The following is a 25,581-nucleotide window of genomic DNA, read 5'->3' as shown; positions in this document are numbered from 1 at the left end:
AAGACTCACGGGAATAGGAAAAATTAAATTACCTATGAAAAAGAATGTGCAGATGATAAACCTGTTTTTCACATTCATGTCCTATTTTGTGTGCTATCCCCAAGTACCTCATGGTATATATGCCTTGTCCAGAATTGGTTCTCATGTTGACAAGATGATGATAATTTGATACACAATAAAACACACTGAACGAACAAATGCTTGAATTAACTATGGAGTAAATTGATTCAATTTTCCGTTTGGTAAAGGCTATTTAATACTGCTCTCTGAAAATGCAAATATATCTCTGGGACTGCTGAAGCAAAATAGTAGAAAGTAGGGTACATTCACTGAAATGTCTGAATAGCATTACCAACTCCATGGTATAGAAGGTTTATTTAAAGTACTGTTGGTTACTTGATCTGCTAAGGGTATGGCTGTATGAGCAGTCAGCATGGTCTGATACAAATACATTTGCAAGCCTTATATCTAACATATACTGCATGTGTGTAAGCTGTTGTTAAGCTGAAATAAAGCTGTAAAAAAAAGAAATTAAAATTGGAGCTTCATTTGTGAAACCAAGCCTGCAGTTCTGACTGTAAGAGTGCAAAAAGGCCAGGGCCAGCAGACCTCTGGCATGCCGCAGTCCCTTGCACAGCTCAGTGGTGGCAAAAAGGGCTCCCTGAACTCACCCTGGACAGTATCTTAGTACTTAAAACCTGCTTTAGTGCAAGGGTGTCAGTCTAAACCACTGCCAAATACAGTGATTTATCAGGTCTGCACATATCACGCAACTGAGCTCAAGTTTATATTGCAGCCACACAGCTAGTGATGTCCCTGAGGGACAGGAATGAACGGTACTTCTACTGTGATGGTGGCATGGAGTGGAATTATCTTATGTGATATGTGAAGTGTAACTACAGAGTAAGTCATTAGCAATGACAAAATTAAGAATGAGGAACCCATTCCCATTAGGATCAATGGAAAAAATTTATAGATACTGAACTGTGAACTTTTAGATTTTGCTGCTTGACCTGTTCTAACAAAGGAATTGAAGATGTATTAACTCCCCCTATCTCTGACATAAATGAATAAAATTTAGGCCTAATTACCATTCTTCTTCAAAGAGAATTAATCAGTGGGATAAAGCATGCTTACATCCTGTTGTATTGCAAGTAATCCCTTGCTCCATTTGTGGCATCTTAAACGCTTAATCATTTCCTACTTGAGTGAGTTTTGTAATTTTTGAATCATAAATGGATTTGGGGGAAATTCCATGAAACAAGCAATTCTTTTAAGGTCACTGCTCCCTTAGTCGTCTGGGAGGTATGCGTATACATTGCATCACCAAGGAGCACTGCTTAATAGCAGCTGTAAGTCCTCTGTCTTGCAGCTCCTTGCCTCTTGGCCCCACATAAAATCTGGCTCTTCCTGGCAGGCTCTCACCACATTCTCTGCTGCAGCTGCTCTCAGCTCCTGGCCCACTGACATAAAAGGATCAGAGATCTTCCCCTCTGAACTTTAAAAGCACATTTTATTTTGTAGCTCTTAGCAAGTAACTTGTGATGTGTCCGCTTGCTCTTGAGCATGTTTTTTCCTGCTGACCCTTTTTTCTCTGTCATGTGTGTACATCCCAATTTCTTCTCCAGTATAGCCAAAATTTTCAAAAAGGTTCAAGAGGGTATTTATAGATTGCTTTACAACACCCAGCCTCCTTAAGAACCTCTTACTAATGGGTCTCTATCCAGGCAGATACCTTACTCTGTGCCAGAGGGTTTCATTCCTGTACTAAATAACAGAAATGCAAGAATAGCATATTAAGTTCTTCTCCTCCAGAAGAAATCACAGCACCTGTGAAAGCTTTCTTGCTGGGTTTCAAACTCATTTTTCAAATCCCAAAGTTGGCAGAGATTAGTTTTGATTATTCTTTGACTATTTGAAAGGATGGAAGGAGTCATTACCATATGTAGTGCAGCAGTCTCTCCAATAGAAAGTTCTGTAACAACCAGGTATCGTCTTAGCCACAGCAAATCTTTCACAAAAACAGAAGGTATCTTATAGTACTTTGGGTGGCCATCCATAGGTAACAAGTCACAGCTTTTTTGACACTGGGTGAGTACATACAGCACAGAACGACATCCACCGTCCTTATTTATAGTTTAAGACAAGAAACAATAGGTAGTTTAAACAAATGGGAAAGGCTAATAAAACAGTACCGTAAACCTAGTAGACATGAAACACTAGACCAGAAATAGAAAAATTAAAAACCTGTGTTTTACAGGTCTTTGTGACATAAAAAAACCTCTGGATAGTGTCCAGAGGCAGGTGTTGCAGTACTTATTCGCTGGCTAAAAAAATGGTAAAGGGTCAGCTCTGAGAGCAAACTTCATTAGCCTGAGGCTTCATATAGAGTACTGTAGCTGCAGTATCCAGCTTCCCTCTGTTAGGAAGCCAGACTTTTCTCTACATGCCTTCAATCATTTATACACAGACATAAAATCTTACACACTGAGAAACAAAACTCCGCTGTATTGATTTTTAATATGATACAAAACTCATTCAATGTATCTATACACAGAAGCAGCTTTAGGAAATCAGAATTAAATAAGTCCCTAACAGTTGCGTTTCACATATAGACAGATCATTTTTTTTTAAATATAGCTCTACTGATCAAAATAGAATTTTATCTGAGCACTGAAAGAAACTACTGGAGTTTTAAAGGAGTTCCTATGCCAGATGTAAATTTTATGACTTCCTAGTTTTCAGTGTTAAAGCTCGTAAGAAAAACATGCAAGTGCTTTCTATACAGTAGCAGCAGAAATATAATTTTATTTTATTCTTCTTAAAAGAGTACACATTGATTTTGTATATAATAAACTATCTTATAATAATGACTATTCATAAAAGAACAGCATCTTTCAGCCTAAAAGGTAAGAATGTGATATTGTTAGAAGGTAAAGTACCCCTCCATTAAAGGTTCCTAAGAAGTTTTTGTCTTAAAAGAATTCCTGCTTCAAGGTGCTTGCAGTCAGGGGAATACATATCTGCATCTGTTATGCACAGCACAGGTTTGGAAGGTAACCTATGTCATTTCAAGGTCTAGATGGTCAGGTCTAAATCCTTGTTTGAGGCTGAAGAACATACCCACAGGTTAAAAGCAGCAGGTGGTCTCATTAAGGTGGCCTCTACGCTTTCACGGTTTGGACTAGGCACCTAACAGTCTTGTTTCCTTGTATTTTTTGAAAGCGAATTAGCTCTTAGAAGACCTTAGGGATGAAGACAGTATCCAATGATTGTGGGCACAATCAGTGGCCACTCTTGCATGCCAGCAGCCAGCCAGAGCCTGACACCAGAGTTTCTCTGATGCTGCCATATGGTGCATACACCAGGGCACCCCAGTCGTGACAGACAAATCTGCCTTTAGGAAGCCATCTGCACTGGGCCTGGAGCAATAAAGACATCTTCTGTAAAAAAGAAATGGGACTTACTGTCTCAAATCCTGCTTACGTTCTGGGGCAGAATTATGCAGCAAGTCCCAGAAGGTGCAGAGTTACATGGGAAATTGACAGCCTCAAAAATAGTCCTCTCTGGCTCGGTCTTGCTCACTTAGGCAGTAAGACTTTTTGGGTGGAGCCAAACTATACAGTGTTTGTACAGGACCTAACACACTGGGCTCCAAGTTGATGACATGGACTCGTATATGCTATTGCATTTCAAAATACTAAGAAGCTATTTGGTTATAATATTATTATCCTGTGGATGCCAGAAAGTGCAAATGGTGTTTTTTAAAAACCTCAAAAACCATTAATCTAGCTCTGTAGAGTTGCTGTGTAATGAATAGTCACTTTCCAGCTAGTCAGAAGTCTAATTACAGCTCACTTGCAAGAAGACAATTTATCTGCAGACTCAGTTTACAGTGCAGGCACACACATGCACATGGAAGTGCATGATGAATGGTGATGAATCCATGATTCCCTTCTATATTCCTTTCTCAAAGCATGGGATTTGGTATCTGTTCAAAGCACAAAAGAGAGGATAAACAAGCATCAGTCATTTCTAATAAGAGAAGTTCAGTAAAGAGAAGCAAACAAAATCTGTATTCAGTTTACGCTACTCATAAAAGAAACAAATTCAAATGTCGAGCTTTCGAGAAAAAGCAGTGAGAAAAAAACCCTTAAGGGTAAAAAAAAAAAAAAAAAAATAAAAAGAGAGAGAGAACAAAACAAAAAACCACAAACAAAAAACAAACCAATAAACCAAAACAACAAAAAAAAAAACCCAACCTTACCACATCCTGACAGAATCATCTTGGCAAGGGGGAAAAGTTAAAAACAGATGAAGGACACAATCACTTTACTATATCCTCCACAAACAGACTAGACAAAATACACTATCAGCTCTTTAAACCACCTCTCTGTGGTCTGGAGAGGGAAGTCCTGTTGATATCAGAATGATTCTTGTGGATATGGGGGCAGCGACCTCTCTGCCCAGCTACTTCATCCTGGTGAGATGCATTCCAAAGGCAGCTGCCTAAAACCAGGCTTACTCCTCACTAAGTAGCAGTCAGTGCATTCAGACTGAAGTATTTTGACAGGTAGGAGGATACCATGGCAAAAAGCCATAGCACCAGTGCTGGAGAGCGAGGGGAGAGGCTTTGCCAAAATATACTCCCTCAAAGCTGGCTGCTTACTGTAATCACACATCATTTATTGAATATGAAAGACAGTCTGATACAGGCAGGGTGCAATGACCTTGCAATTTATTTCACTTTTCTTGTCACAGACAAGACACAGCTGGGTCAGTTTGAGGTTCTTATCTGCTCTCTGACCAATATATGCTTTTTCCCCTGCCTAACATTAGGTTTCTTTACACAGACCAATTAGGAGAAATTCCTCTTCAGACGTTAGCAGTTCAGATACAGTGCAGGTCTTTACACTGACCTGGCTAAACTACTCACTGCCAAATCTGTCCAGAGCACTGTCCAGTATCTCAGCGGTCTCCAGATTCTGTAGAGGCACTGCCTCACTGACCTTGCCCATGCTTGACCAGAATGGAAGGGGAGACCATCAGGACTCCTCCCACAGCCGTTCCAAATAGCACTTGTCCTTGCACGGTGCACCCTGACACTTAGCAGCTTGGACTGCCAGAAAAACAGTGCGGAGTTTTTTTCAGATACCATTTTGGGACATCTTAGGGTATCGCTCTGAGTCTCCCACTCCTGGAATGTACAGCCCTTATTAAATACATCCGTGAAATTCCAGACATCAGACGGTTTTCTTGAATTTCAACAGGTTAATTTCTGCTGTGGCAAACAACATTACCACATAGAAGATATTTATACAGAGTAAGATAGAACATGTATAAAAATACTAATCTTGTTAGGCAGCTCCATGTTTTAGGTGCTGCACACTCTTTAAGCTCTCCTATTATCTGCAGGTACTTTTGTTCAAATAATTAGTATGTTTTGTTGACATTATTAGGCTTGAAGGCTTGAATTACTTATAAAATTTAAAAAAATGCATCCATCTCCTTTCAGTGCATCTAAATTCCCTTTCAGTCTTTCCATAGAATACAGACAGTGCTACACTCCCTGGAACTTGACTGAATTCATTTAACTGTAGTCAACCAGGCTAAGTACACATTTGACACATAAGCAGATAACAGGATGTGGGCAACTTTCAGAAGGTGACCATCTAGTGACATGACAAATCTGCTGCTTTCATGCCAGATGCCATAAACAACCATGTATGTGCTGGCTTTTTATAATCCACAGGGCAGGTTACATAGATAGGACAGTTCAGACATCTATTCTCACAAAATATATCTGCTGTAGCTAGCAAGCATAGATTTATTTACTCAATGGGCTTACTTGCAGGAAGTCACTAACTCTTAATGTGCACAGCAGCTTAGGCTCAGAAAGGACTGTACGTGTGTTCATTCAGCAGGCCCTGCAGTAGTCCTATGACAAATACCCCTTTGTTCCAGCCATACTGTAATCTTTTTGTTTTAGTTCTGCTAACTAATACTCAGACAGTGTTTATTATTCTCCCAGGAAAGCACCACATTATTTCATTTTGCCTGAACAGATCTTCATCATTTGTTAATGTACTCTTTGTGTTTTACAGGACATTAATATGGTTTTGCATATGCTTGCCTGTCTCTTTATCTGAGGTCACAAAATTTCAGTGCAAAATGCAGCCCGATTCCTTTTCCTCATAAATGAAATGAAAGCAAAATACACAGCTCCACAGTGCTTTCACAAATCAAAGAGTAAGTGAAGGACTTAAAATTGTACCTGGCAAAAAAAAAGCTTACAGAGAGTAAAAGTCAGGGATAAAGTCACATAAGGCAAAGGTAAATAAAGTAAGAAACAAGTTTTGTGTGCCCTCAGTTTTCATAACCTTTACTCCTAGGCACTTGGGACATTGTTAAACAGTAACAAGAAGCAGCAGATTATTCACCTTACAGTGCTCTTGCAAGAATGAAAAGAGACTAGCTTCAACACTAGTGGAGTCATCCAGGCACTTCTGAATTCCCTAGTGAGCTGGGGTCATAACAGTTTAAGAAAGGGCTCTCCCAGATATCACATGGTTGATGTAGCACAACAGCACAACAAAGCCTATAGGTCCCTCCAGAGTCCCTTCTGTGTTTCACAGCACTTAAAGCCACACGAAAAGATGTCATGCCAGAAGGCGTGGAAAAATAAACCCAAACTGATGCAAGAATGTGGCTGGGGAAAATCAGCTCTTGAAAGCCAAATCTGACATTAGTTTTGGAATTCATAGAATTTATTTTTTGCACAATCATAACCTCAGCTGTTGCTCTGGGAATTATGATGTAATGTTTTTCTTCATAGCCTTTAGGCCATCAATTAATGAATTCTTGGAGATTGCTACTCTTTGTATAACATAAAATATACCAAGTTCACCTGCTTTCCCATGGTGTCCTATGAGAGGGTGATGGAGCCATTCTCCTAACTCAACTTCAATTCTAACATCAATGAACTAAACCCTGAGTCACAGGCACTGCTGGTGTAAATGTCCTGAGTATACTCCATGTCAATTCACAGTGCTTCTCAGAGAAAAGCTCACTGAAATTTTCTTTCTAGCTGCTCTCTGGTGAACTAGCTCATCACTTTCATCAGTGGAGCCTTAGACTCCTTCTGTTTTATCCCATACATTAATAGACCATGATGGATGTTGTGGAGACAGTAAAAGACTCTGAGAATTCTTTCCTACCATCAAAGCTGGCTAACAGCTCTGAAACAGACTCACCTCCTCGGAATGATGGGAGGCCCTACATACAAAGAGAATTTGTGTGAATTTTTTAAGTCAGGGAAATACAAAACATTTTAGGGTTTTTTTCATTTTTTCTTCTCCAAGGATCTACATGCTTTCCTTCTCCTAACTATTGTAGTTCTCTGTTACTGCAGCTCAGTTTTCTTGCCTACAGAAAAGAAAGGCTCCTTGCATAAGTCCCAGTATTTTTGGGGGATTGTCCAGGATCTTCACTGAAATGGATGAATGTCAGCTGACAACCGCTCAGAGCAGAACATACATCTTTCATTTATGCAAGCAATGTCACATTGCAAGTTACTATATGTGCACTAAGCTCTCTCTTGTTCCCTATTTCCAGGGAAAATGAAGCTTTTCTACCAGACATCCAGAAATATAACATGCTTCAAAACTATTTTAATTTTTTTTCTCACAAATAGAGTATAAAATTAAACATAAAGGTCCAAGCCTAATGATTTATGTTCCAAATTACCCAGTGCTTGGCATTTCTTCCATGTGCATAAACTTTTTTTTCTTTTCCATTTTAAATCACAATTTACAAACTGGAGTTTCACAACCCAGCTGCTAGCCTTGGAGATCTATTTCAGAACAGCAGAGGAAAGAACAGGTCATCTGGAGCAGAGGCTGTCATCGATTCTTCCAGCTACTCCCTAACCTGACAACGGCACTAGCTGCAGAACAATGCAGATGCAGCAACAGTTACTGTAAGAGAGTGAGGGGGAAAAAAAATCATAAAGGAGGTTGGAAATTGATTAGAAAAGACTCTGCAAGACTTTACGTTATCGAAATCCAACTTTAGCATGTCTAGACAGTTTTGGTAACACATTGGTAGCCTGGAGTTCAGAAAAATGGGATTCTGTTCTCCAGGCAGTTTTAAATAATTTTAAAAACCATTCTGTTTTACAGAGTTATTCCCTGCCTTCAGGTTTACAGCAGGAGTGTGAATACCTTCCAAGAAATAGGCTGGATAATTCCCTGGGAGGTTTTTTCCAATAGATCAGGTTAACACAAGCAGTACCCAGGTGGGACATCAGCCATCTCTTTGGCCTGGCATTCAGTTACACTGCTGGCATCAGATCTATGCTGAAAGAGTGGAGAAGGGAATCTGACGTCCAGGGGAAACAACAATCAGCTGCCAGAGAACTGACGGTGGGAAAGACCTGCTTAGAAGCAACACAGAGTAATGATTGTGCCCTTATGCGGCATGTCCAGACTACAACATAAATTCAATCAGAGTAAGGAAAAATGGACTAGGAAGGTCTTGAGATGATTATCAAAAATTACCAGCATCATTTTTGCCCTTACTGTATTTCCATTTCCTTCAGTGGAAAGATACTGTACTGCTGATGGCTCTTCTGTAACAAGTCATTTCATTCAGTTCTCTTTGCACCAACATCTGTAAAGATAACAGAGGAAATAAGGGCAAAAAAAAAAAGACAGAAGCTAGAAAGCAACAATTCTAGAAGTAAATAACATAAGGAGGAAAAGAAAAGGAAAATAAAACACAAAGTTAACAAAGGAAAACATTGGAAGGCAGGCAGGATCACCATATTGTCCCAGGTTCTGTTTAGGCATGAAGTATTTTTCCCTCTACCTTGAAATTTTCATCTCAGTTTGTTCCAAAAACTAGAATTAAAACCAAAAGATTCTATGTTCTAGAAATGGCTTGTGCATATTGTCAGATAGGAGACAAATGAGCATAAGGCAGTGGGATGAACCCAAAATTTCTTGAGGTCCATTCCAACTCCATCTCCTACGATCCCATGATAAGGCAGAATGCTATCACAAACAGATATATAACTGACAAAAATAATCGATCGGGTTGAACAAATGTGAGAGACAATGTAATTTTTTAAAGAATTCCTAAGAAAATAATGCATACAGGATTTATATTGTGACAGAATGATCTAGGTGATTTTGGTTTATGTTTCAGGATTACTATCTTGCTTCACGTGAATTGGAACACTTGTTTGTGTTGGATGCTTCCCTTTTAAAAAATCCCTTGTGGCTTCTTTTTCAGATATAAATAAAGTTGAAAAAAAATCCGTGAAGTATGGATGAAGGAGGAAAAACAACAGATCCAGACTCCAAGGTACCATTCAGTGGCAGCAGATGCCAAACATAACAAGTATGTTTTACAACAAGCTTTACACACTAGTTACGTTTTTCAAGAAAACTCTGAGACAAGAAAAAATGAGAGTCTAATTCTGCACCTCTTGATAAGCACTGTTCAACAATCCATAAAACATTGTCATCTTCCATGCAGTGAGAGAATCCAGTGCTTATTCTTGCATGTATGGCTACGGTCTAAAACTGAGCAAAAGGAATCTGCAGAAGCTGTGTAGGTCTGGAAGAAGCAGATGCCACCCTGCAGCCTAGCAGTAAGAAAATGACCCAGTCTGCTCCCTATTTTAAGGTCACCTATGCACAGGCCACTCTTGAAAGACACTGTTCAGACCACCATGTAGTGTCTCATGAAACAGTTGATCTACACATGATCAACTCCACATGTATCAGACAGTTTTCTTATATTCTGCCCAAAACTTTTCCATATGTAAATAAGCCTTTACTTTTCGCCACAGTATGAGAGAAATGCAGAATGCTTCACCATCGCTTTTCTTTACACCATTCTTTACAACTTCTCATATATTAGATTAGTATCATGTACCTCATTGTTTTCTCAGCTTTTCCTCTGATATCATGTTATTTAACCTCTTATCCTTCTTGTTGCTGTCCCCTAAAATCCTTTTAGTTTGTCTTTCTTACTGTGCTCTGAGGACACAATACTCCTGACTGTAAGCCTGAGCATGGAGTTGAGCCACAAAAACCCACAATCTGTCCCTCATGCCTTTTATAAAATGGTCCTGTAATATTCCCAGAATGAAAATTGCCTATTTTGCAGGTGATGCCTTCATGATCAACTTTTTATCTCAACCTCAATTTCCTGATGCAGTTTTGTCTCCTCACCAGTTAGTCCTTGTATTTGTATTTGTGCATTTCGTATTTGCTTTCTGTTATACATATTTTTAAAAAATTCTAACAGATAATTCTTAAGTTCTTCAATTTCAGAATTTAATCCTCTTTCAGCTCCTCTCACTTATCTATAAAATTTATTAAGTCTGAATCTGTTTTCGTCAACAAAATCACAATTGAAGGACTGACACAGAATAGATTGTCAGTTTACAATGTCTTTGCATTTTGGCTGTGCAGCATTGACTATTTGGTTTTGATATGGCTTGTTGACTCCCTGTTGTGGTTAGTGGATGAAAAACCAACTTGCTGCCACTTCCCATCAGTTTCAGATAGCTCCTCTGGAAAGTAGATATGTCTTTGAAAATGCGTATTACGATAATTACTCAAAACTATCAAGTGAAATGTTTTTTCTGAAGACAACAAATTACTTAGGGTTGCCAGTCGGTGATGTGTGATGGCTTTGATTCAGTAGATTATTATTTTTCAATATTGTGAGCCATTTCTTAGTCCTTTTTTCATTCGTATGTTCCTCACCTTGGATGGACAATGTGTGAAGGATTTCTTACCTGGCTAACTGGTGCACAGGTTTTATGATGCTTCTCTGGAGCACATATCTGTGATTTCTGTGACTGAATTTGTTTTCCACTCTGTAAAGAAGCATGAAGACAGGCTCCAGTCACACTTCTCTCACAGTAAGTTTTGACGCTCATAGCTCTCTACCAGTGTAGCTACTTAAGCTAGAGAAATGGTGTGCCTCTACAGCCGAGGTTTGAAGTTAGCCACCAGAGGGAGACTACCTAGCTCCAAATGTAACACAAAATGCTCCCACAGAAAAGGACTATTTCAGAACACACATTTTTAAAACTAAGCCTAGGAATACCGGACATCAGTGTCAGCCTTGAAGTATGTTCTAAGTATAAACTAAGTTTAAAATGTAGCTTAAACACCTGTGTTAGAAGAGGAAGTTTCTCGTTATACTGAATTCATAGAGTAACATGCTGCTTATGCCAGCCTGACATAAATGTCTGGGGAAAATGAAATCAAATGCATTGTTTTTCTTTGAGGAAGAAAAGATACAAAATCCTTTGACTGAGACCAATGAATTCTTCTAGAAGTAACATGCTCGTCTAAAATAATAAGTTCCATGTCAGCATCTTGACTTAGCAAAGAGAAATATATTCTTGGAAATAGCTTAGAGCTGTTATAAGAGAACAAAAAGCTCACTAATCCAAAATAGTATTTGTTTCTCCTTTTTTATACTTCTGGTTAAATAACAGTATGGGAATTTCCTAATGCTGATGGTTTATGTTCATGATTTTTTGAGAGAAGTGGCTTCTAAATAACATTTGCTCTCTAAACCAGAAAACCCACAATGCATTCCCATCATACTGAAGTCATAATTACAAATCTGCTAACGTTTTCCATTTTATTTCATTTGGATATTCTAATGCTTGGATCTGATAAGCAGTACAATATCAGTATTTAAGTTTGTCATCCATCAGAACCTCAGAGAGGACTTTAATTTCCTCTATGTTTTAAAAGGCTTAAGTAAAGATGTATAAGCCCTTCTCCCATGTAATACTCAAACGAGTTAAAAGCAAATGGCCATACCTTTATGTACCTCCCTATGTTCTTATTGCCAGCTTTCAAGGTATCTCCTGAGTGCTCCAGCTGTACCCTCGGCAGGCCACAAATACAGGGGAGAGGATACACAGTGTCTCACTACACCCACCCTCCAGATAAAGAGAGACTGTAAAGAGCTTTGTCTTACATAATTTTAAGCATGATATTAAAATGCCTGTAATGTAAGCAAGTATCTATCTTCACAGGTTCCTGCTGCCTAAACAGCTGCACAAAAGCAAAGGTGCCAGTGTTGCACTCTCATTTCTCCCAGTCTTCACCAGTGCTTCAGATAATGTTGCCTCTGAAGAAAGCCCTGCTACATGAGCAGCCTGCTGAACAAAAACAATGTGCCAGCATAACTTTTTCAGCCCTTCCTTGATGAATAGGTACATGGAAGTCAACCTGGAACATGGACTGTCTCAATGATGGTAAATGCTGGGGCACATACCAGGACCACAAAATGAATAAGCAGTACCTGCCAGAGGTATACTCCTGTTAACATACTGTCAGGAACAGCAGTGATGGTCAGGATGGCACACACTGCCCCAAAGTCTGTTTCCAGACCACCCACCTGCAGGGACCAGCACCCTCTCCCGTGGGGACAGATTGTGTTGTGTCACTGCATGGGCTATTCTCCATCCTTTCCTGCTCCACATTACCAGATGACCATGTGGGGAGGGGATGGGACATCTCCTCTGCTCTGGACAGCACAAATGAGGCAGCCGCTTCTCTTATTGTAGCTCCTACCACACTGAGAGCTCCAAGAAGTTTTTCCCCTTAAGGGAGTGCTACCTATAGGCACCTTCCCAGCAGGTGCCTATTGGTAGCATGGCAGTGTGCACTTTTAGGAAGTCTCTGGAGTGTTTAGGTAAAAGCCAAAGAATAACTAAAGCTCAATCCACACAGGTGTGCAAGTCTTCAAATTTTTGATCTCATTAGGAAACGGGTACCTGAACAATCTTGGGCATGTGAGGTAATATGCACACAGTTGCTGGTCTCACTGTACACCTGTGCAAATTAGAGTTGTATGCATTGCCTTTCTGTGCTGCTGACAAAACTTAGCCAAATGTAGAAACAGAGGAATCACCGCAACACAACAAAACTATGGTCCCACTCCAACCACTAAGAAAATTCTACTCCCATATAATAACATGACTACAGAATAAATCTTCCAAATGTCAACAAGCAGATCATTTATATTTCAAAACTTGAAGACTACTTAGCCTTATAATCTTTAATTTAGATTAACTATGGGTGATACTACACCATATAAATGTCAAAGTCTTTCTCGAGGTTTCAACTACCATGTTGATTTTTGTACTGAACCAGATTTAATTTTTATAGATCAAAAAGTACTTCAACTGAATAATAGTTCAATCATTGGGTACAACAAAACAAATCTTCTTTAAACATGAAAATTAATTCTTAACTATTGTTCCAAAACCATCATGTTTTCTTCACCACTTCTTACATATGCTATTCATTATTTCCTTGCCATGCGAAACCTATTTAATACTTAAGTCCTGTGTTTTTGTCATCAAGTATGTGGGAGTTGTTTCCAGGCCACCTGGGACAAAATCAGCCAGGCTTGTTCAGACTGCAATCTCAGCTGGATCCCGCCTGGAGTGGCAAAATCACTTCTGACTGCTCATCTCAGCTGGTAGGTTGGAGGGTCAGCACAGCAAGAACTTCCCATAAGATGCGGCAACAAATAACAGAGCGTGTCGCATCCTCTGCTAACACAGAGGGAACTGGCCAGACTTCTGGGCAGAGCCAAGTGACTCATCTGCACAGAGCAGAGGTTGGTACTGCTCCCAACCCATGCCTTGAACTGTCCACTGCCACCAAGCAGTTTCAGCATGTTGATCTTACTGGTTTGGCCATTCATCTGATGGCTTCCAACAGCGACCAGTCCCACTGGCATCACAAGCAAGCAGTCAGTGACTGTTGACAGCCAGGTAAGCAGCTGGGAAAACATAGCTTAGAAACACCACAAATCTGAACATCTTTCAAAAGCAAACACTTCAAAATAGCACGTATTTTGTAAAAATTGAACTGCTCTATGAAAAGGAAGGTGGATATGTTTGTTGGAGGAAACCATTCAAAACAATTCAGGGAGTTCAAATATCTTGAAATAATTAATTCCATGGACTGGTTGTATTTGTTGTTCCAGATAAATCAGCTTGTCAGCTGTTTATGATCTATATTCCTAGCATCAGGCAGGAAGCAGGAGGCTGCTCTTCCTTCTTCCGTTTTAATCTGGAAAACTGCAAACAAGAATGAGGAACTGAGATATCAGTCCACTATTCTTACATTAATGTGCTAGTGTACTAGTAGTCACAGGAAGAGAACTTAGTGATCTCCAGGACAAACAAACTTTTTTGTTGTAGCTAAAAAATTTCTCAAGCTAGAAACATATATATATAAACATATATATAGACTGATATATGAGCAGCACTGCGGAGAAGGACTTGGGGGTTTTGGTTGATGAGAAGCTTTACATGAGCTGGCTTCAGCGTGTGCTCGCAGCCCAGAAAGCCAACCGTATCCTGGGCTCCATCAAAAGGAGCGTGACCAGCAGGTCGAAGGAGGTGATCCTGCCCCTCTACTCTGCTCTCGTGAGACCCCACTTGCAGTACTGTGTACAGTTCTGGTGTCCCCAACATAAGAAGGACATGGAGCTGTTGGAGCGAGTCCAGAGGAGGACCACGAGGATGACCAAGGGGCTGGAGCACCTCCCGTATGAAGACAGGCTGAGAGAGTTGGGGCTGTTCAGCCTGGAGAAGAGAAGGCTGCGTGGAGACCTCATAGCAGTCTTCCAATATCTGAAGGGGGCCTATAAGGATGCTGGGGAGGGACTCTTCATTAGGGACTGTAGTGGTAGGACAAGGGGTAATGGCTTCAAACTTAAACAGGGGAAGTTTAGATTAGATATAAGGAAGAAGTTCTTTACAGTGAGGGTGGTGAGGCACTGGAATGGGTTACCCAAGGAAGTTGTGAATGCTCCATCCCTGGCGACGTTCAAGGCCAGGTTGGACAGAGCCTTGGGCAACATGGTTTAGCGCGAGGTGTCCCTGCCCATGGCAGGGGGGTTGGAACTAGATGATCTTAAGGTCCTTTCTAACCCTAACTATCCTATGATTCTATGATTCTATATATAGAAAGTATATATACTCTATCTAGAATATAGAGAGAGTATATAGTATATATAGAGTCTCTATATACCATATATATTCTATATATCTGTATTTATAAATTATCTATATACACTGAGAGAGAGAGAGATTTGTTATTTCCCCACCCTTCCACTCTCTATGTATTGTTTTATAGTGGCTTTTTTCATATGGACCTACATAGTTTGCACCTAAAAGATCAAAGCTAAAAAAGCTAAAAGATAGCTCGGGTCAAAGAGGGCATTCACCTGAGTTGCCCAAGGTAAGGGCCAAAGGTAGGGTAAGACTTGCTATAGGTTTCCTATCTAGTCAGTAGAAAGAAAGAAGGGAGATAAGTGGGGGTGATCTATAGCAAATTGAAATTGCTCTCTGAAGATGTCTATCTCCTCCCAGGTGAATAGGGAACATAAAAATGAGGATGCTTACATTCCAGGCAATTTAATATCATGCTTAAAATTATGTAAGACAAAGCTCTTTACACTCTGTCTTTATCTGAAACGGAAAACGTGCCTAGGACAGAAAGTCCCTCCTTACCGTAGTGCTAGGTTTTTTAAGAAAGACTGGTTAGGAAACATTAAGATGATCCCACCACATGCTACTCTGGAATGCCCATGCAGAATATCACTAACATCATTGTAAGTTCATGCTAAATTAGTCTTGAACAGATTCAGTGATCGCAGTAGTTAACTTACTGGCAGAACCACATTTGTAACCTATAGTATTGAAATGAGATGCTTGATGCCCTGTTTTTTGACATACACATTAGATTAATCAAAACAAAGAAAATATATCTTAGTATACAACATAAACTAGATAAATAGAAGATTAAAAAACTTCACACACTTTTCTATGGCTACATTTATAGTTTATGCAGGTCAACCACTTAAAAAATCCATGCTAAGGCACTGACTGAACCTCAACAGTTTGTTTCTACAGCTCCCATCTCTATCAATGGATTCTTCACTATCTTATGATGCATGCTCCTCTGAGGACTTCCCTGAGATCTCAAAGCTGTTTTCTTATGAGGAAATCTGAAAACGTGATTATTAATTTATTTAGATACTATGTTGATTGCTTTCTTAATGCTCCTAAGAGATTAATCTTTTTTTTTTTGCTCTGTGTTTAGCATCTGCTATCACCTGAAGCACGAACTTGAAGGAAATAGATTTTCCAAGCCCAAACTTATGCCTCCAAACGATAAATTTAGCTGGAGCAGAGTGAAATAAAATTTGTCAAAGAAGGACAGTGTTGTAAAGCCAGATTTTGCTTAACATGACTGAAAATATCTTAAAAAAAACCCAAATACATGTATTAGATACTGTATTAGCCCTAGCGGCAACAGTGCCAAACTTTTCTTTTGCACCGCTGTTCAGAGGATGTTTGCAAGATTTCCTTTTACTTTTTGGGAAACTCATAATCAACATTAAATTGATAAACTAATTGTTATAACAGCCAGAAACAGTGCTGTCTGGTGGAATTTAATTATGTTAGAAGTTTTCAATTTTTCCTACTTATCTTTTGTCTGATCTGGCTATAATGTAGACAAATGCCCAAAGTCAGTTTACAGCAAAATTGTAAATTATGCAAATTACAGCTGCATTTGGGTTGTGGAACTTTGAAATAAAGCAAATAGTGTTTTGTGCATACTCACTGTGCAATTTTCAATGAAAAATTGTTTTCACATGCCCTTATCTTATACGTTCACAAACTGGGGGAAAAAATCTCAGAGGATTGTAGATTATACTCCGAAAAAAAATGACTGGAAACATTTGAAACAACTTTTTTTGGCATCTAGCTCTCTTAATCCATGCAAATGCAAACATTTTGAGAAATATTTTTAAGTCTGAGTATGGGTTTTGTTTTCTTTAATCGTAGGGCTCTGTGTTTTTTAAAGCAGTAGCAGTACATATGCCAGTTTGTCTGGAGGGGAGGGAGGTAATTTTTCCTCAGACTAATTTCAGTATTATTAATAGTATTTTGAGTCGCGTTAATTCTACAGCCACTTTATAACTTTGATGAAGATAAATACCATAATCAGCCAAAAAAAGCCATGTTTAAGATTAAAACTCAATAACCTAGAGAGTTTATAATTTAGGATACATACATATGCTTTGCTGAGTGAGATTTTCTCACCTAACTGCAGTTGTCCTAAAGTCAAGCATTTATCTATATATTTGTATAAGCAAATAGGCAATGGAAATACGCACTCATCAGGCAATCTGTCCCAGCATAAGAGTTAGACAGGTAGGATTCTAGAGAAAACATCTTTTCCTTTGACTGTCTCTTCTGTAAACCACAAATTGAGCTGAATACCTAAGATTAGATTCCTGCTTTTTAGCCAGCTAAAGTTATGAGGGTAAACTGTACCCAGAATACATATGAAAATGCTAAGGGAGAGCTGAAGTGCAGGGTTTTTCAGCTATGTGTTAGATATGCATGTTCTCAAAATTCCAACAGTGGTCTCAGAGAGCAGATTTCCATTCTGTTACTTTCTGCTTTAAAATAAAAGTGAATTACCTCAAATGAAACCACACATGGCAAGCTGAGAGAGGCAAACTTTTAAAGCACTGATCCTCCATGTAAGAGCAGACAGAACACCTCCCTCCTTTTGCAGGTGCACAATTGCAGCAAAGGAGCAGCTGGAACACAAAATCCTGACCATCCACAAGTTCTTTGGAGACCCTCTTGGCAACTCTCTAGCAATGGCTTCGAAGTAATGGAAACATACAAAATACACTGTCTTCAGTGTCTGGAATATAAATAAAAATATTGTTCCTTATCCATACCACAGAACTTTTATACAAATAAATCTTAGAAAAGGATAAATTAGACAGGACTATAGTTTAATGTTTTAACAATGCAGTTCTTTCAGAAAAATCCTGTGATCAGTAAACCCTGCTCTTGTTCCTATGGTAACAACTGAAAACTATCAGCCACCTCAGCATATAGCAAGCCCTCTGTCACTGTGATCTCACAGCACTGGGAGTAGGCTTCTGTATGTGAGTATCACAGCCTCACAGCCTTGTGCCAAAGCAAGCAGGAAAATAAGCTTCCCTCCTACAGGCTCAACACTTCGCAGAACAATTAAGTGCTCCCAAGGTTTTCGGTCCAGTGGTCAACTGGAGAGGCAATTACACCAATTTTTGCTGCATGTCATTTCCATTTTTTTCCATGCTGCCATCTTCTCTACCTCAGACTTTTGCCAGGATTCTCCATAAGGTTCTCACACATGCAAAAAGCTTCCTTTTCATTCCCATTCTCCTCCACTCCCTTCTCAAATATTCTAAACTAAGATTAGCTTCAAAATTGTAACTTTCTGAAAGAGAAAGACAATATAAACTTTTGACACCTACCAAGTGATAGTCTCCATACACTAGATGGAGACTGCTTCTGGCTGAAACACATACACTGAAATGCAGCACTGGTTAGGGAATCTTTTAACAAAGTGTTTGCTTTCTGCAGGTGATTTTTTTTTTCTTTGAAAAACAGACACTTGGAAATGGATTGTTAGTTTTTTCCCCCTGAAACTGTTTTCACTATGGTTCTGACCTTGATGTTCTCACTAGATTAAATTTTCCCTGGAGAAATTACATAAAAATAAATAGTAATGTTAAATTCTCTCCTGATGAACCAGTGATGGTAAAAGTAAGGAGGCATTTCTGAGCAGTTCCTAATGCAGTACCAGAAAATAGCTGTAGAAAAAGAGGATCACCTCTGTCCCTGAAGAATGGCCCACAGTTGAAGAAACTTGCAATCCATTGAAGAAAAAATGTTTCATAGTTACATGAAACCTTTTCTCTGACCAGAGGGATTTTCAAATGGTAACTCTTGACGTGCCACACAGGGATGGCACCAACAGAGACTGCGCACTGACACTGTGCAGCCTCATTTCTCCCACTATTCTGTTTTCTTAGGTACCCTTGTACCATCCAGTTTTGGATGAAAGAATGAAGACAGCTCAAAACATCTATACAAACAGCTCTAAAAAAGTAGTCAAAGGATATGCACTGAAATTAATTGCTATATATACACCACTAGGTTGCTAAGATTGCATATGAATCTTTAAGCAGACTGATGGTTTCTAATGCTGCTATCTAAAGGACCTGGCAAGCTAGAGAATAGTAAAAAAGTTGACTTTATTGATTTGTTATCAAAATCTTGTAACAATTTATTCTCTTGAGATAAAATTGATTAATAAAATGCTGTAAATGTTCGTACTTTATGTGACCAGATGCAGACTTTAAAAGATTTCCTTACATTCTCTGACAATAGGAAAACAGGTCAAGACAGCTTTATATTTACACAAACATATGAAATTGTCTTAGTCATGGACCATGGGCTTGCAGTTACATGACCCAAAAATTTTACTGGATTGTTGCTGAACAAATAATTATTCAACATTTAGGAACCCTTAGCTCCCTTTACTGCAATTAAGATGATGATTCTCTCTGTGGCCATAAGCAGATGCTCGAAAAAGGATTAGTTCCAGGCAGGTACATATGATGCTACTACTAAGTATTGTCCCACTTCCAACCATTTGGGGTCTTTTTAGACACATGGCTTCTACGTTGGCAAGGGCTGCCTCAGGTCTGCCTGCTAACAGCATCCTTACACTTATTTTCAGCATGACTCCTGTATTGGGACACAACTCCTTACGAGCTTTGAGAGACAGCAGTCAGTGAACAGGTGATCAAAGCACAAACCAAATAAGGATACCTCGGAGGTTGCTGTGTGTCTCTCATTAAACCGTAATGACCCAGTTTAGATTTAAGGCTAGTAGTGCCAAAATAAAAAAAGCTTTGCTGGAAGGCATTCTGTCTTTTGTAAAGCATAAGCAGTGGAGGACAATCCCAACAGCAGATAAATGCATACCACAGTAACCAACGTTTCTTGCTTAGTTCTCACCTGCCGTTACTGCCTATGAAGATGGAAAAAAAGTACTATTCTTTCCTACATCATCTTATTATTCTTCTACATAGTCTTACTATTGTATCAGGGTGAACATACCCAGCTAGTGCTGCTTGAGCTTTATATTTTAGTATACTGCAATATCAGACAAACTGGGGAACAGAAATTCCCATTCCATTGATTGAGGGCGGTACATGTCACTACTCCAAAGGCAAATGAAGTATCTAGCTAGTAAAAAAACCACTCGCTCTCACATAGATAATAATGCTTTTTCTCTAATAAATGAAAACACTGACCACTCACTGACAAAGAATAAAACAAAGGTAACAAAAGAATTTTTTTAGTTTTTTTTGTGAAATAGGTAATTAAATACCCAGAGGGAAAGATGGCATATGTTTCACAGAAGAACAGTCATCATGATCTGAAGTGTAATGTTCATTTGGCTGACTGGATGAGTGGGCGCATGTTTCAAATGCACGGATTTTGTAAATATTTGTGTTCTGTCATTTTTCTTAGAAAAGCTGACTCACTGCAGACCTTTACTGCTCTGTGCAAGCACAGGCACTACACAATAGTACATTATTCCTTTTTTAGTACTTTTTAAATGGGAAAACTAAAATCTCCAAAATTCATCTACTCTAATTCTTTGCACTCTGGTGGTTGTTGTTCCCTCACTGCACATAGCCATATTCCTCACCATACCTCTTAGTGAGGAAATATTCCTTCAGTATTTCTTGAACATTTATCTTTTATGGCATTTTCATAAAGAAGCTAATGAAACATTATACGTTAATCTATTATAGAGTAGGTCCAAAACTGGTTAGAAAACAAAGTCAAAGACTATTTTTTAGGGATTACCATTTTTAGGAAAGAATACATTGTATGAAAGATGACAGTGGTCTACTGTAGGCATCATATGATTTAATATTCTCATCAGTGATGCAACAGGGAGAATGCATATTATATTTGCAAGTGTTACCAAACAGCTGTAGCATAGCAGAACAATTCAGAATGGTCTAAACAGATGGGAGTAAATGTTGGAAAAAAAAACAAAAACAAAAACAAAATTCAGTGAGGAGTGTGAGACTTCACCCCAAAGACTGACTAAACCACTTCACAGATACAAAATGAGGCCGGTATCAGTTCTGAATATGATCACAAACTGAACAAGCCCCAACAGCACCATGCTTCTACAAAGTCATATTTCATATGAGGGTGTGTATAAGTGGCAGGATAGTGATGGTTAAGCATGAGCAATATCTTTTCTGGTGCTTTATAGCAAAGAACTAAAGCAGCTTGCCTGCAGAGGTTTTGAGTCTTCTTCATCGGGCTTAAGAAAAGGCTTGAGAAACATTTTCCAGCAAATGGACTAGACAATCTCCTGTGGCTCCTTGCAGATCCAAACCACAGGGGCAGACCTCCAGCTTGTATAAGTCACCATCGCTTTTCCTTCCAAAATAGCTTCTTCTTAGTCTTGTGTTTATTCCAGTTTCACTGATATTTCAGTTGTTAAAATAATATGACATTGCAGTGGCTATTACATCATACAATACTAAAATAGAGCCAGTGAAGTCTGAAACATATAAGAAGTTACAAAAATCTGACATATTTGATTACAAAACCCTGATTCACATTGCTTAGAACTTCGTCATCTTCATTTTGCATCTAATTTAATTGGTTTTGGACTGGTGGATGGAGGTATATCCAAGCAAAGTAGTAAATGGTATATTGCTCATACCCAAATAACTCCTTGTAACTATTTCAATGTTTCAGCATCTCTGTGGCCTGAAATACAGAAATGACAGTCCTAACACTGTTGTAATGTTCCTTTTAAAAGATATTTAAAATTGACAACAAATGCATATCAGTGTAACCAGTTTTGGCATGATAAAAGGAAATCTTTTACTGTATAACAACTTCAAAGAGTGTTTATGCAGAAGGCTTTTTTTGTTTCCATATCTTCTCTGAAGGGCTGGACTGCAAAGGCTTGTAGAGCCCACAGATGTGTGGGCAGAAGGAGGAGACGTACAGCAAAAGTTTTGTGCAGCAGTCGTATTCACTTGGAGGAACTGCTGGCTGGTGGGCCAAACCAGAAATTGCTATTTCTGAAGGGTTCTCAACTTCTCTCAAGGCTAATCAAGAAAGTATGGAACCTGACAAGGGCCAGTAAAAGTAAATGAAGGGAGAGAATAGAGAACAAAAGGAATAGAAGTCCACCTCTAAAAACTGGTGTGGTGTGGGTAAGGCTAGTACTATCATTTTGTCATTTTGCTGCCTAGGTGAAGAAACTGTAAAATGCTATTGTAATCGAAAAAAAAAAAACTAAAACAACACCACAAAATCGCATCCCCCCAAAAAAAACCCCCCACTCAAAAGACACGGACAAAAATAAAACAAAAACCAAAAAACATCAAACACCAAGCAAAAACAAAACCACAAACCAAAACCCAAATCCTAGCTGCCACCATTTGGGCAACCAAGTTAGTAAACAAATTAGGTTTTAATTCTTCAATCTCTGCTCGCTGCCTTTGTAACGGGCAACATACTCCCATAGGAATACTCTGAAGATGAAATTCATCTGTGCCTGCGAAACACTCAGATTGGTGGTGACAAGTCTCAGAGGAAAGCGCATGAGGATTCAAACCTTTTCGTCTTCAGAGTAGCGTTGGAACAGCATATAATAAATGAAGCACAGAGCTAACTTTTAAGACACAATAAGGAAAAACAGTGTCTGAAACAGTGTGGTCCGTGCTTCGTGGGAAGAGGGCTCCTATAAAAATGCTAGCATGTAGCCAGGTAATTAAAGCAGGCACACCGCACATACACACGCAAAGGGCTGAAACAAGTTCTACATATAAACTTAGCCCTGATGTTTCTATTGTTCCGGTTAACTTTGCAACCTTAATTCTCATGTAGCTTTACAGAGGTGGATTTACTGGCTGCAAAGGAAGGGGTGTCTGCAGCTTCCACTAGGATATATGAGTAGCTTCCTCTCCCTTAGATTCTGACCTACTAGCATGAGGTAGAGTTGACAGCTATCAATGTATTTGTTGAATGACACACATATTAATACTCAGAGGGTGACAGGAACGAGGTTTGGCTTAAAACCGAGGTTTTGGTTTTTGCAGTAACACATCACAATCTTGTATGTGATGGGCTTTTTGCAATCATCCTAAGTTTTCCTGCAGCATTAATATTTTTCCAATTGATTGGATTTCTCTATTTTGGATTACTTTTTTTCTACTCAGATTTACTAATACACAGGTTTTCTCAAACTGAAATCTCAATCAGTTAAAAATTCAGGTCCTGTAGTTACCTGTAGTTACTCCTTTTCCCCTCTCCCACAATAACATCTATAATAGATGTCTGTGGCCACAGATCTCAGCAGCACTGGAAAACTACGTAAAAAAGAACCTAGCCTATAAATACAATGTTACTTTGAATCAGAGAAGCTAAACTACTTGCATACCCTTCCTAATGAGTGATGAAAAACCCCAACCACAGCTGACATCTTGTTTGCTCTTCATTTTATTCTGCTTCTGTAGCATACTCAAGTGGTGTGATAGATGACTACTTCAAGGTATTTCAGAGAGCTGATTTATAGTCTAGCCACACAAGAGTTAAAGGCATGGGTGGGAATCTTGATGAAGTCAGAAAACCAGTCAGTCTTGTAGCAATCTATTAAATACCTAAGTACCATGCTAGATTACCACACTTGCCAGAAATCTAAAAAATTTAATACATATCATGTGATCTTTCTAATCACAGCAAATAAAATTATGGTGAAATATCGTAACATATAATGTCAAAAGACACAGAATTATTACTGGCGTGACTGAATCATATTTTCTAGGTAAAGTGTGCAAATGCCAGTTATTTGAAAAGCTTCCAGGAACAGCAGAACAGAACAGGGATACCACATGAAATGAAAAAGGCAGTAAGGATACAATGATTGTGCCATCCACAAAAACGTAGATGCCAGTGAATTGCACTTCTGGATAAAAAATGTTTGCATATTTTGAATCGATTTTTTTTTCAATTTTTTACTGTGTATTTTTAGATCTTAGAAAGACCTCTGAATGTTATTTAGAGATCTAGTGAACAGCAACAGGCTCAGTTTAGGAATAGTGTAAAAATGTGAAGAGAGTACATTTCATCTCATAGTCACTGCAAACAACCCAAAAGCCACTACTACTCTTGTACAGAAAAGGGAAACATGGATATGCTAGTAAATCTCCCATTCCCATGAAACCCAAAAATGCTATCCAATTTGGTAAATAACAACAAAGTTACAACATCTTCTAAGTAACGTTGGTATTGTAGCTATGTTGATCTCAAAATACATCTTTTACTAGAGTAGTAGTCAATTTTTCCTGACCTGAGGAAAATGGGAAAGCTTGGATGTTCCTTTTCCATCTATTTCTGTATGTCTAAGAAGAGATATTGCCACCTTTGTTGGAACTTCTGTTCATAAATCTCCTTTATCTGATAACTTCTTTTCTATTTGTAATTGGAAACCTGGAGTTCCCGAATATCAAAGAAAACTTAGCTCTCCTGAATAGGACATTTACTCAGAGCACTGATGCCTAAAATGTCCTCAGATGTCACCAGGGACCAACACTCCAATTCTCCAAGGACAGAGCTCTCCACAATTTCTGATGTCTCAAGCTTGAGCAGTACAGATAAAATTATGCACAGCACTTACATGTTTCCAAGATAACATGTATTTCTGCTTACATACTTACAACTTTCTCATGATGTGATTGGGAAGAGGCCTCATAAGACTATTCCTTCCATTTAGTCTTTATTAGGCACTCTGCAATCACTAGAGAGGTACCACCCTTGCCCCAGATAGCTCACACCCTGTAGAAACAGGCTTACTCTTCCTGCATGAAGAGCTCTGTCTCCACTGGCCACGGTTTAGAAATTAACTTCAACGTACAAACATTAACAAGTCTTCACAAAGCAAGAACACGCTGAGTGGATGAAACCTGAACTTTATCCATATGGAAAATCAAGACACTTTTTGAAACTTGTTTCAATATTGCAGAAACAGCAGTAGCAGCTCAAATCAAGTGTTAACTAGCCTAGGTAACGCCTACCGTACGGACACTTGACATCTGACTTCATCTCTTTTAAAGCATTAGAGCTTAAAATTTTGGAAGAATTGATATCGTTTATGAGCTAGCTCACAAATGGGGGAAGAGAAGAAAAGCCATCCGGAAAGAGCAATTTAGGGAACGGGCCTCCTAATGCTTTATTTGCACAAGACATGTTACTTTAGTGGCTGTGAACACTACTGCACCCGACCAAACTGCTCTGCAACAGTGGGGCGTAGTACTTCTAATCCTCATCCCTAAGGAATATCTCACTTCGAACACCGCAATGTGCAGAGTTTCCTCGCAGGAAACCAGTTAATTCAACGACTGACCTGAACGGAAGGCAAAACTCCACCACGTTCCTCCAACGCGGTGTGGGGTGGCTGTGGTGCGCGGGTCGGGCCCGGACCGGCCCGGCCCTCCCCGCCCCGCCCCGCCGCACCGGCTGCCCGCGCCGGCAACTCAACACACCGACCGCACCGAGACACCCCGCGGCCGCCATTCCCCGGCCCCACTCACGTGTCGGGAGAG

The 25,581-nt window shown here is 39.2% G+C and overlaps 1 long non-coding RNA gene across 2 annotated transcripts; it reads right to left on the bottom strand.

The window, feature by feature from the left end:
• Positions 1–2,791: 2,791 nt before the first annotated feature.
• Positions 2,792–25,566, bottom strand: LOC115619374. Of its 2 annotated transcripts, none has more exons than XR_003994993.1 (4): positions 25,383–25,566; positions 10,814–10,894; positions 8,580–8,670; positions 2,792–3,991 (listed from the first exon to the last, which is right to left on the bottom strand). It is a non-coding gene; the product is annotated as an uncharacterized LOC115619374 (long non-coding RNA). The 2 variants fall into 2 exon arrangements; XR_003994994.1 differs by lacking the exon at positions 25,383–25,566 and adding an exon at positions 17,561–17,792.
• Between the last annotated feature and the right edge of the window lie 15 nt (positions 25,567–25,581).

The sequence above is a fragment of the Strigops habroptila genome, chromosome Z (genome assembly GCF_004027225.2).
Source record: "Strigops habroptila isolate Jane chromosome Z, bStrHab1.2.pri, whole genome shotgun sequence".
Lineage (NCBI taxonomy): Eukaryota > Metazoa > Chordata > Aves > Psittaciformes > Psittacidae > Strigops > Strigops habroptila.
Note: the sequence above shows the minus strand (reverse complement) of the source record. Positions and strands in the feature narration are given on the sequence as shown.